The sequence below is a fragment of the Diabrotica undecimpunctata genome, chromosome 7, assembly GCF_040954645.1.
Source record: "Diabrotica undecimpunctata isolate CICGRU chromosome 7, icDiaUnde3, whole genome shotgun sequence".
NCBI lineage: Eukaryota > Metazoa > Arthropoda > Insecta > Coleoptera > Chrysomelidae > Diabrotica > Diabrotica undecimpunctata.
In genome coordinates, this window is record NC_092809.1 from 36,292,499 (window position 1) to 36,309,802 (window position 17,304).

Genomic DNA, 17,304 nt, shown 5'->3' on the forward strand with positions numbered 1-17,304 from the left:
CAAGATAAATTAGTGTTTTGAAAGGCATGTAAGCTTCGCAGTTCGTTGCAATACATATATTATCGAATTAAGAGTAGAGTATGTTAAATAATGAAATACTTTGATCATCAAATTTTGTTTGCTTCAAGATATCCTAGTATTTTTTAATGCCATATTACAAGAAAAACTACGAATAAAAACATTTATTTGAATATGCCTAAGATTATTTAAATTCACTGAACAATTAACTCAAATACTGCATACTTTGTCTCTATTGAAATCGTTCTAAATCGTTGGATTTCCTCCTCTAGTGCCGCACTCCCACCCACCGCCAACGGATTTGTTCGGTTAAAGTTCAAGTTTATTATCATTCTCGTGCAAGTTTTGAGCTGTCTGGCTTAAATCGGAAAACGGAGCAATATACTTGAGGATTATATGGGAGTTGAACGAAGTTGGAGGGAAATTTACCTTGTGATCGCTCCATCTTGCGCAGAAACTGTTGAAACGGTCATTAGTTGATGCAGGCCGTTTACCAATTATCGTGGTCGACGAGAATCACTTTACCCGAGAAACCATGTAGGAGCTTGTTTGCGAATTTCATTTTGACGGTATTGCCATCTGGGGATGTAATATCCTGACAGAACTTTGAACTTTCGACATAAATAGTACGATCTACAAATAAGTCGGTCTAAAATCTTTACTAAATGTAGATTCACATTCATGTATGTCTAAGTTTCAAACACGTAAGAAAAGAGCAGTTATAGTTTATATACTTAAAACGAAAGGATTAGCTTTTTACAATTTCAAAATGTTGGATTTTATGATTTTTTTGAGAGTTATTAAAGAAAAATGTAATGTGCAGAGCTCGGACTCGGACAGTTAGGCAACAAAAATTAAAGAAAAGCCTATATAGGCAATGTCTTTATAGGCAAAGGCCTATATAAAAGCCTAAAAGTCTATATAGGCAAAGAAAAATCTTTGGCTATATAGGCAAAGATTTTTATTAACAAAAGACAAAAATCTTAACATATAGGCAACGGTTCCATGGCATCTCGTAACAAGACATTTCGTAACTACACAAATGGTAACGGACAGTTCATAATGCTGTCAATTCATAACAGCGACAGTTCGTAGGGATCGTTCAATGTAACGCAATTAGGAGGGAGGGGATGTTGTAAAACGTTAGGGTGCGTTACAGGGGAGTCATAGTGAGTCCTAACAACGCGTTACCTAACATTGTTTTAACTTAAAGAAAAAAAATCGACAAGGAATCTACGTTCCTGTATTTGGCTGTATACCATATATTAAAAAATTTTATTAAAATCCTTTGTAAAAGGTATATATTTTTAAAAACCCAAACGGGCTGTTTTAGACAAAACGTTTTCGGAATCCATTATTCCATCATCAGTGTCTAGGAGTACATGAATGTAGCCACTAAATACATGGGTAAAAACCCGTTAACAAATAATTAGTTACATTTGTTTTACATTATATTTTATAAATTATTAGGATGTTAAAGTTACCGTTGGATTAGGTAACATGGTGACATATGACTCCACGTTGAAGTTGCAAGTCCTGAGACGGTGTGTCTACGAGGACTTAATGGAAGCAAGAGTTGCTTCCATTAAGTCCTCGTAGACACACCGTCTCAGGACTTGCAACTTCAACGTGGAACATTAGTGTACAATTATTTACCTTTATTGTTGTAGTTGTTGTAAATGACGAATCTAAGCACTCCACATTTTCACTACAGACACAGCTGACGATACTTTAACCACACGTGTGAACTTGTATTATGACGCTTTCTCGGTTTTCCAACGCCAAGAACGCTCGAGAAAGACAGAGACACAAGCACGCACCGATTCAACGCGCCTAATTCTCTAGTGCTGCGCGCGCAGCGGACCGATCATGTTTGAGTGGGAGAGAGACGCAAGGCATTCGCCGGTCCGGCGGGCCTCTCTCTCGTTCGGTGACTCATCGTAACAGACGTGAGCGGGCGTTACACTTTTTCATGAGTGACTCCGAGCCACAACCTAATTTAAGACGTTGTCACGTCAAAAACTATGAAATTAAAATCTCTCAAGTTTTAGCAACCCTTTTCGTTTATGTTTTACGGGGATCTCTCGATTGTATTGTACAGTAGGTATTGTTATTTTGTTCCTTTTGTTTATGTTTTGCAGAAAATCCTTCGACTTTATTGTATGTCGTGTATTTTGTGTGTTAGAAGTATACAGGTACCTTTGTGTTTAACAATATAGTGTGTTTGTTAAATATTATTTAATTCAATAAAAATTGAAAAGCTATCTATCATTTACTGTCCATCTGATGATTTTCAGGTGTCTTTATGTATATGTTTTCGAGCGAAGTTAAAATTATAAAGTCGATTCCAAAAAAGTTACTATGAAAAGAAGAACACATTTTCGAAATCAGAGCATCAAAAATATTTAAAATTCATTATTTCTTAAGCACCAGATTTTTTCATTTTGTTGAGCTGTGTTATCATTTAGTTTCTGTACCATGCAAGTAAGCGTTTACTTTTTATTCCGGTTCTTTCTTTGGTGGAATGTTCAGTTTGTTATTAACGCTTGTAAAATGGAAGTATTTGTTTCGTTGAGTAGTTGCAGCAATCACTGATTTAACTACTGATTCGGCTGTTGATTTGTTGTGTCTTTATTTTGCTGTGAAAACTCATTTCAATTATAATGTCAGGACATTAATAATTTTCGCTATTAAATAAACTCGGTTATTTTGACACTCAAGAGAATTAAATTTTTAAAATTAATTGCGGGGAGGAATGTATTTGTAACAATTTGATTCATTTAATGCGTACCTCGATTTATAACTTGGCTCCCCCCAAATAGGGGTGTCCGCCTGCTGTGCATTCCTAGCGGGCCCATTATTGCCGGCCCTGAGTTAGTATAGCTACGACATACCCTGGAGCAGGTATTAGATCTAATCACAACCCAATTTTACTTTTCCAGATGCTAACCAAAGTAAAATAGAAAATTATATCAACAATCACGCGAAAGAAATAAGAATAACTTTAAAATATTGAGAAAACAGAAATTATTTCGTGTACATATGACCAAGATAATAGAACATAATGTTACTAATAGATTTAATGAATGACGGAAGAAATACTAGATCTTTTTGAACAAAGATGGCAATACAAGAACAAAACAGATAAATACAGAAAAAAACAAAGAGAAATAGAACAGAAAATACGAGCGGCTAAAGTAAAGTGGCTTCAGGAATGGAAGAATTAGAAAAGAAGCATGTTCAATTTGCAGCACAAGAAAGTTTTTGGCCTGTATAATAAGAAAAACACTAATATTCTAGTAAATAATGCAGAAAAAGTTATCATTGATGAACGAGAAATATTTGAAACACGGAGTAAATATATAACTAAATTGCTCCAAGATGACATTCCAAACATTCAGATCAATGTTGATCAAAAAGGGCCTGACATTTTAAAATCAGAAAGTCAAATATATTAACATCGGAAGTTACAAAAACAATCAATACGGTAAAGCCACGAAAAGTCTCAGGTCCAGATGAAATATACGTAGAGATGATAAAGCTTATCAATGAAAAAAATCTTCAGACGTTAATACTATTATCTAACAAAATATATACCACTGTAATCTTCCCAGAAGACTGGCTTAGATCGATTTATACCTATACCCAAGAAAAATAAAGCAAATAGATGCTCACAGTTCAGATTAATTAGCCTGATGAGCCATTTTCTGAAAATTTTACAAATTGTACATCAACTAATATACACAGAATGCGAAAGAAACCTGAGCGACAAACAATTTGGATTTCGTATGGGGCTTGGTACAAGGGAGGCATTATTTGGCCTCCAAATATTACTACAAAAATGCCGAGATCAGCGAAAAGACGTGTTTCTCGGTTGGTAGAAATCTAATTTTCTCTCCAATCTTGATGTCACTAACCTAATGAAGAGCTTGTATATGTGGTTCAACAGGCTAATAGGTCCATAATTCTCTGGGTCCGTTTTATCTCCTTTTTTATGTAAAAGGATGGTTATAGCATTGTTCCATTCTTTGGTCACCTCTCTGTGCTGCAAACATAGATTAAACAGTTTCCTTAATCGATTTAATGGCATATCTCCTCCATTTACAATAGCTTCTATTACAATTCCATCCTCTCCTGAGGCTTTGTTATTTTTCATTTTTCTTAACGCTTGTCGAATCTCATCTACATTTATTTCTGACATTAGTTCGGAACCTTGATTCATGATATTCTTTGAAATGGCTGTTTGTATTCCTGTTTCATCTTCTCGTCTACTTCTCTACTAGATATTATTTCATTTTGCTTTTTTCTTAATTTATGAATTTCGCATTTCCCATTTGTTAGCTTTCTACGTAGAACTTTTAAGCTGTTATTTTCCTGTATTGTACGTTTAATATTATCGGTTTTAAATTTTCTTAAATCTCTCCTGATTGCCTTCGAAACAGTTTTATTCATTTCTCTTAGAGGGTGGCTGTCTGCATTCTCATCGCTTCTTATTTGTCTTCTTTGATCTAGCATCATTTCAGTATATGGACTTATTTTACTATCTGATTTTCTTTTAGGACAGTGCACTCGGTGACTTTCTTGTGAGGCGTTTATGATGCAATTATTGAAGTCGTTAAGATTGTTCTCGAAGGTTTCATACACTAGTAGCTTATTATTGATATGTGCCTGATATTGGTTGATATCTAATGGGAGTGTCCAGATACCATGAGACTTATTTTTAATCATTATTCGCTCGTATTATTCTGTGGTCACTGCTTGTGGTGAACTTGTTGAGTACTGTTACATCTTTAATTATTTGTTTTTTTCGCTTGTGATGTAGTCGATTTCGTTCCTTGTCGGGAAGTCGGGAAGTTATCATGACGACATAAATGCATAAACTTACAAAAAATTTTTTAAAGAACAGTTAAACCCCAATTTACCTATAGGATCTGATGTTGTCTCTGACAATGCTCCATACAATAATGTACAAATTATTAGAGCACCTACTAGTAGTTCTGAAAAAGCAAATATGTTCTATTGGTTGACAGAAAAAAATATACCATTTGTAACATGTAATGGTAAAACCGCAAAATACAGACTGGCTTATGCTTCCTTAAACTCTTCCCAAAATTTTGCGTTGCTAAAAGTGCTTTCAAAGCTGCATTAATCAGGATATTGTATTTGTTGGGTATTGATATATTGACAATGAATATATTGACCCTGTAGGCACTGAATATTTTTACTGTTTCGTTCCAGTCTCCAGGCATGTTTTTTGATCTAATATTTTCTTTACAAACACGTGGAGTATACTTATAGCGGCTTTTCTGCTATTCTTTAACGTTTCTGTAGTGATTTCATTTTTATCCTAATGGAAAAAAATTAAACTGTGAAAAATGTAAATAACCACATTTGTCAGACCCTCCTCAAAACTCCCAATTCCTTTGGTCCCGACGTAATCGATTATATCATTTATATAAAGATATTAAACTGGGATATTGAATTTGTTTTTCTCCGTATACTTTCGAATTTCTGCCATTTCCGTTTAATAAAGGAGGACGAAAAAGAGAGAGGAGAACAGCAGCAACCATTTTTCAGCTTACATTATCAAGGCATGCCAAAATTTAGAACTCTTTCATGTCAGGCTTGTAGTAATCAACAAAGTTTCGGGTGTATTTCATCGGAAACATTCCAGAGTCAACACAGATATTTTCATTGCCGGAAGTGAAGAGGGATATCTCCAGGGTCATTCTGAATATTATTCATAAAGCAGAAAATTTTTTCCGGCATTGTGAGGGCGTTTATTTCCGAAATTAAGGCTTCTTGAAATTAAGAAAGTTTATTATTTCAGATCTTAAAAGGTTTTTTCTTGGATCGATACAACGCGATGTGAAAAATGTTCGGTAATGGCGTTCAATATAGTGTTATCCTTAGAACAGTACATGGATATTTATAAAAAATTTAGTTCCTATAAGAATCCAGTGCAAATTCTTTATTAAACAAAGATTTATAGGCCAGAGCCGATCATTTTTGAGACTAAAACAAATAGTAATACAATTGAACTCATTAAAAAGAATGTAACAAAAATTAAAGAAAAAATATTATACGGACGATCTGAGATAAGACAGGAAGTGGAAGGTGATGAATGTTTAAGGGTAAAACACTTTAAGATGATTTTCGACAGAACTTCAAGTCCAATGGAAAAAAATTACATAGAAAGTTGTATGTAATAAAATGATCTACAACTTTTGTATTTATACTTTTTTCACATAACCTCAAAATGTATGTGAAACATTCAAATTACCGAGTATGTTTTATTTTTGTATTTTTATCTTTTTTTTACGAAATTTGGTGAAAACTTACATTTTCATGTCTCAAACACACTGTAATTTTTTTCCTGCAAAATATTTATTTTTTCTCCTGAATTTAATTTAATATTGAAAATTCAATCGAAAATTGAGATCTCTGAGTTCTGATAATGTAAAAAAAGATACGTTACTATGTCTCAGAAAACGTAATAACTGTAGAACTTCGTTCGAAATCAATTCAGGAAACTGCCAAATCCGTGCTTTCTACAATTTACAAAGCAAACAGACGATAAATGAACTGACATGAGGAATCTAGAAATTGCATTTCATAACACGTCAAGTTATCTAGGCAAAAACTAATCGAAAACTGTTTTCTAGTACTCATATTGCGTGTGTAAATGAAAAATACGAAAGTCTGTTAAGATTAAATTTCAATACAGAGCACCACCATTCGCTTATACGTATTTCGTCCTTTTGGGCTCCTCAGAGCGAACTTGTGGTAAGCTCTGAATAAAACAAAATATTTCAGTCGTGTTACCAATTATTTTAAAAATTATTATTTTACAATACACTACTACACTAAAATATACTTAGTATATTTTTTTAATATTTATTCACAATAAATTGTCAAAAGCTCGACTTTTAGAAGTTAATTATCAAAACTTATATTTTTTGATCATAGCCAATCATGAATATGTGCTTTCTTCGACGTGGTTGTCGGTTTTTTTTCACTCTCCTTGAGTGGTGCGATGCATTATCTAAAACAATCACTAAATTTTTGTCTAGTTTTTCTAATACCGAAAAGATCCACTTTTCAAATAACCCGCCAATCATTTCTTCTTGATAGTCGCCAGATTTTTTTTATTCGAAAGCCCATAAGGCATCGTTAACAAATTCGTGTCACTACCAATGTGACAAACGATCAACATCTTTCCTTTACCTAAAGATTATTTTTAGTAATTTTTAATTTACTCTTGAACTGGAAATTAATTACTATAATAAATGCAAAACAATTATCGTTGCACGCATTACCTTAAAACGTATAATACTGTCTTATGTTATTTGTAAACAATAACAGAGAATGATTTTTAACTTAATTAACTTGGTACTTCTAATAATCTAATAGTCTAAGGAGATGACGTGCAACGATAATTGTTTTGCAGTTACTATATGTGAAAATTTATAAAGATACTGCAAATTTAAAACGATCTAGATATCTCAACTGACATTCAAATGTACCTAATGAATTTTTAAATCCAGTCGACAAAGACGGTCCTGCAAGTGACACAGTAGTTTCGTTGATTTTAGCTTCGTAATAAACTTCAAATAATTGGGGGAGTACAAGTTAGAAAATTCAACAAAGTTCAAAAATAAGAGTTAAAAGTTAAGTGCATACAGGTGATAGTAGTGAATAAAAGAAATACCATCAGACAAGTAAGATATAACCATTTTAAATAATTTAAAATTTTGAGTAAATAAATAATTGTGTGAAAGATTAAAAAAAACTGGTTTTGGCGAATGTTTTAAGTCCGAGGGGTCGACCCGCTTAGGCATTCCTACGCGTTTTTTGGTTTCTTGGCAGATAAGAAAGTAATTAGTGCCGACAAAAATTAAATATTAAAATAAAAGCCTCATAAGTTTATTACAAAAATCCAGATCCGGCCTTAGAATAAATTAGTTTAAAGTTAAGATTATAATTAAATTAAATTAAAATAATAATTGTTATTGTAATAAAAAAGTTTAATTAATATAGGAAAATACTATATTGGTGTATATTAATATAGAAAATATATATTAATATAGAAAGTAACAAAATCGAATGAACAGCAAAAGAAATAAACCAGAACACGATAACTCATCCGACGAGGAGGAAGCCTTCAAAAGAAGCAAAGCTACGTTAAGAACACCTCCAAAGGATAACATAAAAAATTGCGAAATGGAAGAACTAAAGAAACTACTAAAAGAAATAGGTAAATAAGGAGATTAAAACGGAAATAAAAGAGCTGAAAACAGCAATGAACGAAGAAAATAAGGAGATCAGAAGATATATAAATTAAGTTAAAGAAGAGATAAAACTAAATAATGAAGAAATAAAAATCATAAAGCTGGAAATAGAAAGGGTGAAGGAAGTATGGACAAAAGAGAACGAAGAACTGAAAAGAGAAAACGAACTAACCAAAACCGATAACAAAAAGACAACGGAAGAATTAAATGATCTAAAACACTCATTGGAAAGATTAGACAAAGAAAAAAGAAAGAAGAATATAAACATTAGTGGAGCAATAATAGACTCTGAAGACCCAAAAACATTGAAAGAAGGAATGACTACTATGTTAGAAAATCATCTTGAAGTCAAAACTAATATTAAAAGAGCACAAAAAATAGGCACAAAAACATGCTTAATTGAACTAGGAAGCGAAGAAGAAAAACAACAATCTTAAGAAACAAATACAAACTTAAGAATGTGAAGACCAAAAAAATATGGATTACAGAGGATCTCACAAAAGGAGAGAGAGAAAATGAAAGCTTTAAGAGATAAAGCAAGAGAAATGAGGGAAAATGGAAAAATGGTCAAAATAGGATACAATAAAATCACAGTAGACAGCAAGGAATGGAGATGGTGCTATAAAGAAGAAAAAGTAGTGGAAATAGAGAGTTCAAAAAACTACCAGAGCAACATAAAAAGAACCAACCAGAGAGGCCAAGCAACGAATACAGAAAGAAGAATTACAAAATAAACCGGACAATGATGATAAATGTTTAGTTTTAAGTAGTAATAGGAATAGGATTAGAAATGTAAATGGTAAGTATGCCATTAGAAATATGACTTGTGATAGGAATATGGGTATTAGGGATACTAACAGTAGTGATAATATTATAGTTAGGGGGAATATCAAAAATGGACATAGCATTAGTAATGAAGGTAGGGAAAAATTAAATATTAGCATTAAAAATAAAAACGGTAATAAAATAAATAACGGATATAATAAATAAACCAGGGAGCATGAAATCAACGTTAACACCAATAATGAAGAAGAAGAATACAGTAATAAGGAAATACATCTTAACAAGATAAATCATATAGGAATAGCGACATGGAATGTGACATCTCTGACCTTCAAGGAAATAGAAGCTACGGAAGAAATGGAAAAAATGAAGGTACAAATAATGGGAATAAGCGAGACAAAAAAGATAGGGAAAGGACACATCAATATCAATGAGAAATATAGTTTAGATTATTCCGGAGTACCACAGGGTCACAGAGTAAAAGAAGGAGTCGGTATAATAGTGAATAAAAGAATAGAATCAAGAATAACAAACTACGAAGCCGTATCATCTAGAATAATCACAGCCCAAATAGACCTAAAAGACAAGATAGGAATAATACAAATATACGGACCAACAGAAGGTAATGAAGAAGAGATAATGATAGAATTCTACAACGAACTCCAAAACGCATTAGACAAATTAAGAGAGACAAGAGAAAAAATAATAATCTTAGGCGATTGGAATTCAAGAGTAGGTAAGGATACTAACAGGGGATTAGGATGCATTGGACAATATGGGGAAGAAACATTAAATAGAAATGGAATTAAAATGCTGGAATTCTGCCAAACCAATGACCTGATATAGGAAACACATTCAGTGAACAAACCATTAACGACAAATATACATTTGTGGCTGAAGAGAGAAATGCGAAAAGCTTAATCGACTATATAGTCTATACGAGAAACCTAGAACAAAATATAAAAAACATCGTAACGGAAAAGGAACCCGAACTGTCTACACAACACAGGATGGTCACTGCAAAACTGGAGAATGAAAAAATGGAGGAAGTAGAAAGAAAAGAGTACAAGAAAGTAAATGTAAACAAACTAAAGATAAAAAGTGTGCGAGAATTTTACACGGAGGAAACTAACAAAAGACTGAGTCAAATAAAGTGCCAAAAAGAAACATGGACAATGGAAGAAAGATGGAATACATACAGTGAAGTATTAAAGACAACAGCAACTGAAGTGTGTGGAATCAAAAAATATAATAAACAGCTGAAAAGGACAAGACGGTGGAATAAAGAAGTGAAGACAGAAATAAAAAAGAAGAAAATAGCATGGAAAAAATACATCGAAACGGGATTAGAAGAAGATAAAGAAAAATACTATAGGCAGAGACGATTGGCAAAAAAGACAGTCACACAAGCAAAAGCAAAAACATGGAAAGAATTTGGAGAACTTCAGGAAGAATATATAGCAAATAATAGAAACTTTTGGACTACAATACGATACATAAGGCAGGGAAAACGAAAGGAAATAAACGCAGTAAGAGATACTTCAAACCAAATACAAATAAGCCCAGAACAAATAGCTAGGGTATGGAAAGAATATTATGAGAAAAAGTTTGATACCGAAGTGATAAAGGAAGACAATATAATCAATGAAGGCGAAGAAAACACAGAGCCAGAGCAAATAAGTAGAGAAGAAGTAATAGAAGGATTATCAAATATAAAAATAGGCAAGGCAGGTGGAGATGATGAAATTGAACCGGAAATGGTAAAATACATGGGAGAAGAAGGAATAAACCGGCTATGGAAAATATATAAAGAGGCGTGGGAAAAACAAACAATCCCTAAAGATGTATCCTGTAAGATATAAATGTACCGAGAGCTGAGGTTGCTCCAAACTAAGGTGGTAACGGCAAGACTAACACCTGATCTTGCCGAGGCTGCCGCAATGAAAAACAACAGCGATGTGTGTGGATCCGACTGGAAGGGCTCCTGTACGAATCTACAATAGGAAGCTGCGAGTGTATAAAATTAAGCAGAAAGAAGGATATGTGATTGTTCGGATGGAGGGAGTGTGGCTGGTCTGCTGTTATATTTCTCTAAACGTGACAGGGGGCGAGTACGAGATGAAAATGGATGAAATCATGGAGAAACTGGAAAGCACAGGAGGAGAATACGTGGTGCTGGGAGATTTTAACGCAAAAGCAGCGGAGTGTGAATGTGCCGTCACCGACACTCGCGGCAGGATACTGACTGACTGGGTGGGTACTCTGGCCCTGTACTGATGAGCATGATATAATGAGCATGATGCAGGGCCAATCACGGACGGTGGAAAATCAAAAAAAATTAATATATAGCATTGAGAAGAAGGTTAACTCAGGCAAGAGGCGGAGCAGGGATTAACTCTGATGTTATCGGGAGATCGAGGAAGAGTACCGCCACGAAAAAGGGAAAAACTATAGGAAAATCTGTACAGAAAAAATAAGCCACTGGAAAGAGCTGTGTAAAAAGCTGGATGAGAACATCTGGGTCAGGGATACAGGATTACTATGAAGAAGTTCCATGTCGCCAGACATGTAACGCACCATGTGCGTTCCACTTACGTTGGTTTCCCGGACTGGATGACATACCACCTGAATATCCTGATGAAATTTTTTTGTTCTTGATCAATGAAAATATACTGCAACATTTATTGTTTCAAACGAATTTGTATGCGACCCAAGAAAGTAAACCGTTCAAGCCAACATCTAAACATGAAATTTTACAATTTTTAGCTGTAAATATCCTTATCCGGGTATCAAGTCATCACCTAGCTACAGAGATTACTGGTCTTCACAGGATATTGAGAGATAACTATATTTCGAAAATAATGAACAGAAACAGGTTTAGTTGGTTACTTGGGTATATACATTTGAATGATAATTCCCTTCAGCCTGATAAGAAACTCCTAATTACGATAAACTTTATAAAATACGATTTTAGAAGAGCTACTGCAATCTTTTCAGCAGTACTACAAGCCAGGAGAGCATCAGTCTATCGATGAAAGTATGATTCGTTTCAAGGGCCGTTCCACTTTGAAGCAGTTTATGCCCAAAAAGCAATAAAAACAGGGTACAAACTTTGGGTACGTGCTGATGCTGTGACTGGTTATGTTCACGAGGTCCAAATATACACTGGCAAAGTAGACAACGTAAAGGTGGAAACTGGTTTAGGTGAACGTGTTGTGAAAGATCTCACAAAAACTCTTGTTGGCAAGGGACACAAGGTTTATTTTGATAACCATTTTTCGTCGGTATCTCTTATGAAATATTTATTGGAGAACAATATTTGCGCGTGTGGTACAGTAAGAGCTGATCGTGCTAATTTGTCACAAGATATTGTAGACGAAAAACAGATGGACCGAGGAGAAACAGATTGGTGGGAGGTTTCCAATAAAATGGTCTTCACTAGATGGAAAGACAAGAAGGGGATCAATTTTTTGTCCAACTTTTATGATCCTACTGAAATGATATCTGTCGAAAGAAGACAGAAAAATGGTTCTGAAACTGTGGCTGCACCAACAGTTGTAAAAGACTACAACAAATATATGGATGGGGTGGATAAGGCGGATATGCTGAAGAGTATATAAAATAAAGAGAAAAAGTAAGAAATGGTGGCATCGCATTTTTTTCCATTTACTTGATTTAGCAGTAACTAATGCGTTTATCATATTTAAATGTAGATGTCCAGGACGTGCATTACCATTGAAAGAATTCCGATTAGCCGTTGTTACAGGTCTTATTGGTGCTAATACAGATACCCCAAAAAAGGGACCAAAACATGCAGTAAATAGTTTCGAAAAATATGTACGTATTGAAGTTAGATACGATAGAGTGGCTCATTTGCCTCTTCATGGAACATCAAGAAGATGTGGCTTATGCAGTACAACCGCAAAGGTTCATCGGACTCGTTGGTTTTGTCAGTGGTTTCACGGTAAAACCATACTTTTTTTGTAATATTTGTTACGATTAAATTTAAATTTTCAGAAAAAGTGTTGATTTAATTAATTTCTTTTATTTTAGAAAAAATGAGAAAAAACAAACAATGTGGATCGCAAAGGGTTAAAGTGAAATATATTTTTTTATTGTTTCCATATTTTATAAATAAAATTGTCACGAAATAGAACACACTGTATTTTATTACATTTTTCGTTTTTATTTATAATTTTTTATCCGATATAATATTAATGTCTTCTATTTTTTTTATTATCGTTTTGATACTATTTTCTTGTGACATCTTAATACAATCTACTAGTTTTATTGGAAATACGCCACAATTTTACTTCAAAATAAGTTTATTTTGACGTTTAGATTTCGGTAAATTGCATAATTTTTTTATCTAAAATAACATATTGTTACATCTTGTATAAATATTCATTTCGTAGAGTAGATTATATTAAAAGGTAATATTTAGCGATGAAGCTCGCATATTCAGTGCAGGAATATTTACCGGGCACAATGAACTATATTGGAATGGCTCAAATCCTCACTTAGTTCAGGGGATTATAAGGTAAGAGAGATTCGGTTTTAACGCTAGTGTTTTGTTAAGCATAATAAATTAGGTTATCCTGTATTTGATGATAAACTCACTGCTACTGGATATGTAAGTATCTTAAAAACGAATTAGAATAACATTTTTAATGAGAAATACATATTTGGCCGAGAGGAATACATTTTTGTTTTAACAAGATGGAGCACCTGCTCGCTCATAATGCCGAATTGGAAATTATTTAAAAAAAATGAAAAAACAGTATATATAAAACTAGCTTTAATACTAAGGAAGAATAATTCCAAAGCATTTAAAAAAATAAAGTCAATGCATATACTCAATTGAGTAAGATCTATAAGAAAAATGTGTCAATTATTATTATAACAAAACGGGGGCATTTTGAATATTTATTATAATTTTAAAATTTTTTTAAAATGAATTCTAGTTGTTCCTTTGTGTATTATTGTTGTTTTCATGTTTATTATAATTTTAATATTTTCGTAAAATTAATTCTGATTGTTAAGTAGTTTTTTATTGGTGGTAGATGTGTTATGTTCATTTTTTAAGTCGATTGATCTTATTTCTGGTTAACTAAACTGTGAAGGAATATTATCTCCATAATACAATGTTAGAATGTTTTACTGAGTGTTTTGTTTCTAAGTGTCTATAACGTGATGTCAAATAAAGAATTTATTTGCAGAGTACGTTTAACGAATGAAAGTAGATATATAATATGTCATATTACGTGATAAAAAATTAAAAATGCAAACGAAAAATGTCAAAATGTGTAGGGTGTCCCATATAAAAAAACATAAGTTGGTATTATATTTCCTTAATGAGAGCCCCTAAAAAATTTCTCGTACGTCACTGAACGGTTCAATAATATATCTATTAAAAGTTTTATTAAAGTTTTTTTTTAAGTTTTCCTAATAAAGAAGAAATTTAACCCTGTCGTTTTCGACTTTTTTCAATAATCGCCCTGTATCTCGCTAATGTGGGGAGCGATTGATGATTTGATTAGGTAATTGTTACTTTAACAGAAAAAGAAGTCATAATATTTTAACTATTTTTTTTCTATCTCCCCTAGTTGTTGGTCTACCCTGTAAAACATACCAATTTGGGACATCCTGTACATATTGTTTTAATAGTTTAATAGGAAAGCAAAAACCGTACGCCTATGGCTTCTGATGTGTCTTAGCATGATTCTGTTTATTTCCAGTACACATTATTATGAATAGACTGTATGTATTTTTGTTTTAATTTGCGATGTACTTATTAAATTAATACAGCAAACGCCAGTTAACTTGGCGACGAAATACGCACAACGTCACCGAGAAATAGATTATGTTTACGCCCCATGATTCTCCTATTGGTTTAGTATTTCTGATAAGTAGTTTCAGTGGCGTAACGGTATAGCTCAAATAATTATTACACAATTAAAAAAGTAGTAATATTTTTTCGCAAGCTTTAATATATCAATAGAAAGATGAAATTGTTATTATTTTTTTAGTCAATTTAAATAGAAAGCCACTGGTTTATAATATCTCTTTAATTTAACATACAAACATAATAATTATGACTGAATTTAATTTAACAAATATAACTACGCTGATATTGTCTTTCATATTAAATGGAGTGTATTGTATAAATAAATGTGACACAGTAATTATTTAATTTTGATATTTTGGTTTTATTATAACTCTAAAACGAGTATCAAGTGTAGAAAAACAGTAACTGAAAATAATTTTCTAATGGTTAATTTCCTTCATCTTCATCATCAGAAGAAAACTCTATACTGGATGATTCGCTGTTAATATTTATAATAATAGGAGCTATTTCCATGGCGTTATCAACCACTATCTCGCTGTCCATGTATTCATCTTCCTTCCTAATGACATAGTCACATCGTTTTCTCCACTCATTTGCATTAATTTTATTGAACTCTTCTTCGGCCAGTTTTTGTACGTCAGCTAATTTAAATGTAACGTTTTTCTGGCTTACAATATTTTTGACTTTAGCCCATATAAGTTCAACCGGGTTTAGGTCAGGATGGTACGGAGGTACCAAACGGTACTTAACTCGAAAAAGTAAACGAATACAAATATTTGGGAACCCTCATCAATGAAACAGGTGACCAAAATCACGAGATAAAAACACGTATTGAAATTGCCAGGTCTACCTTTATAAAAATGAAAAAATTATTTTGTAATCGTGAAATTAGTATTCAGCTATGAACTAGAATGTTAAAATGCTATGTATTCAGTACTTTGCTTTACGGTGTTGAAGCATGGACTCTTAAACAGAAGAATGTTAAAAATCTTAAAAGCTTTGAGATGTGGTGCTACCGTCGTATAATAAAAATAAGATGGGTGGATAAAATTACAAATGAAGAGGTAATACGCAGAATAAATAACGATCCAGAAGTTATACTAAATATAAAAAAGAGAAAACTTCGGCCACCTGATAAGAGGACAAAAGTACACATTCCTACAAAATATAATGCAAGGAAAAATCCAAGGACGCAGAACTCCATTCCGTAGAAGAATGTCCTAGATGAGAAATTTAAGAGAGGGGTTTGGCTGTACCACTAACGAATTATTCAAAACAGCAGTAAATAAGATTAGAATCGCCCTAATGATATCCAATCTCCGATAGGATAGGCACTCAAAGAAGAAGAAGGTACGGAGGTAAAGGCAAAGGAATATGGCCATGCTCGCGTAAAATTTCGTCGAACTTGTATTTTACGTGTCGGGGTTTACGATATTTAATGGTTTCATATAATTCCGGTTTTTCTGTATTAACTATTCTATCATTTCATTTTTTTTTGAGTTTGATGTAGGCGCCCGCTCTAACTGAATACTATGGTAAGATGCGTTATCAAAAACTAGTAACGAGTTAGCAGGTAAATTAGGTATTAAACGTTCTTGTAACCACTTTCCATAATTATGTGCATTCATTTGTGGAAATCCCCTGATTTTGTACCTGACTTGAAGATTAATAATCCATTCTTAATGAATCCCATGTCTCCACCGGCATGCACTATTATTACTCGTTTACCTTTGGAAATATTAGAAAATAATCCCTTTGTTGATTCGTTAGTCCAGTTTTCGAAGAAGTATGACCGCTGTGTTCGTGTAAGTCTCGTCAACATACACAATTGGCCTATTTTGAGTACGAAAATGTTTGATTTGCCTGAGATATTTTATTCTCAAAGCTGGTATTTCACTTTTTTCTTTAAGCAATTTTCGGTTGTTTTCGGTTCTCCTCCAACTAAATTGCATTTTACGTAGAAGTCGCCTTAGAGATGTCTGTGAAATTGTGATATCCAAATCGTTATGAATTTTTTGTTTTAATTTTTTTTACCGTAACCCGACATTTGTCTGTTTTATAAAATTCGTAGATTATTCTGCGAATGTCTCTTGTTTGGTATTCCGGCAAATCTATGATTGATATCCTTACTCGTTTTTTGCCTGGACTAACAAACTAGACTCTGTTGGTATTTTTCAAAGAACATTTCCCTCTTTTGTTATCCTTTCGATTGTTCTGACGGAAATTCCTGTAAAAGTAACTATAGTGATTCATTTCATCTAGTATGTAAGTATAAAATAGTCTACATTTACTGCCGTACCGAAAGACAGTACACACTATATTCATGTGCTAATAGGTGTAATAATTTAAGTATATTAAAAAATG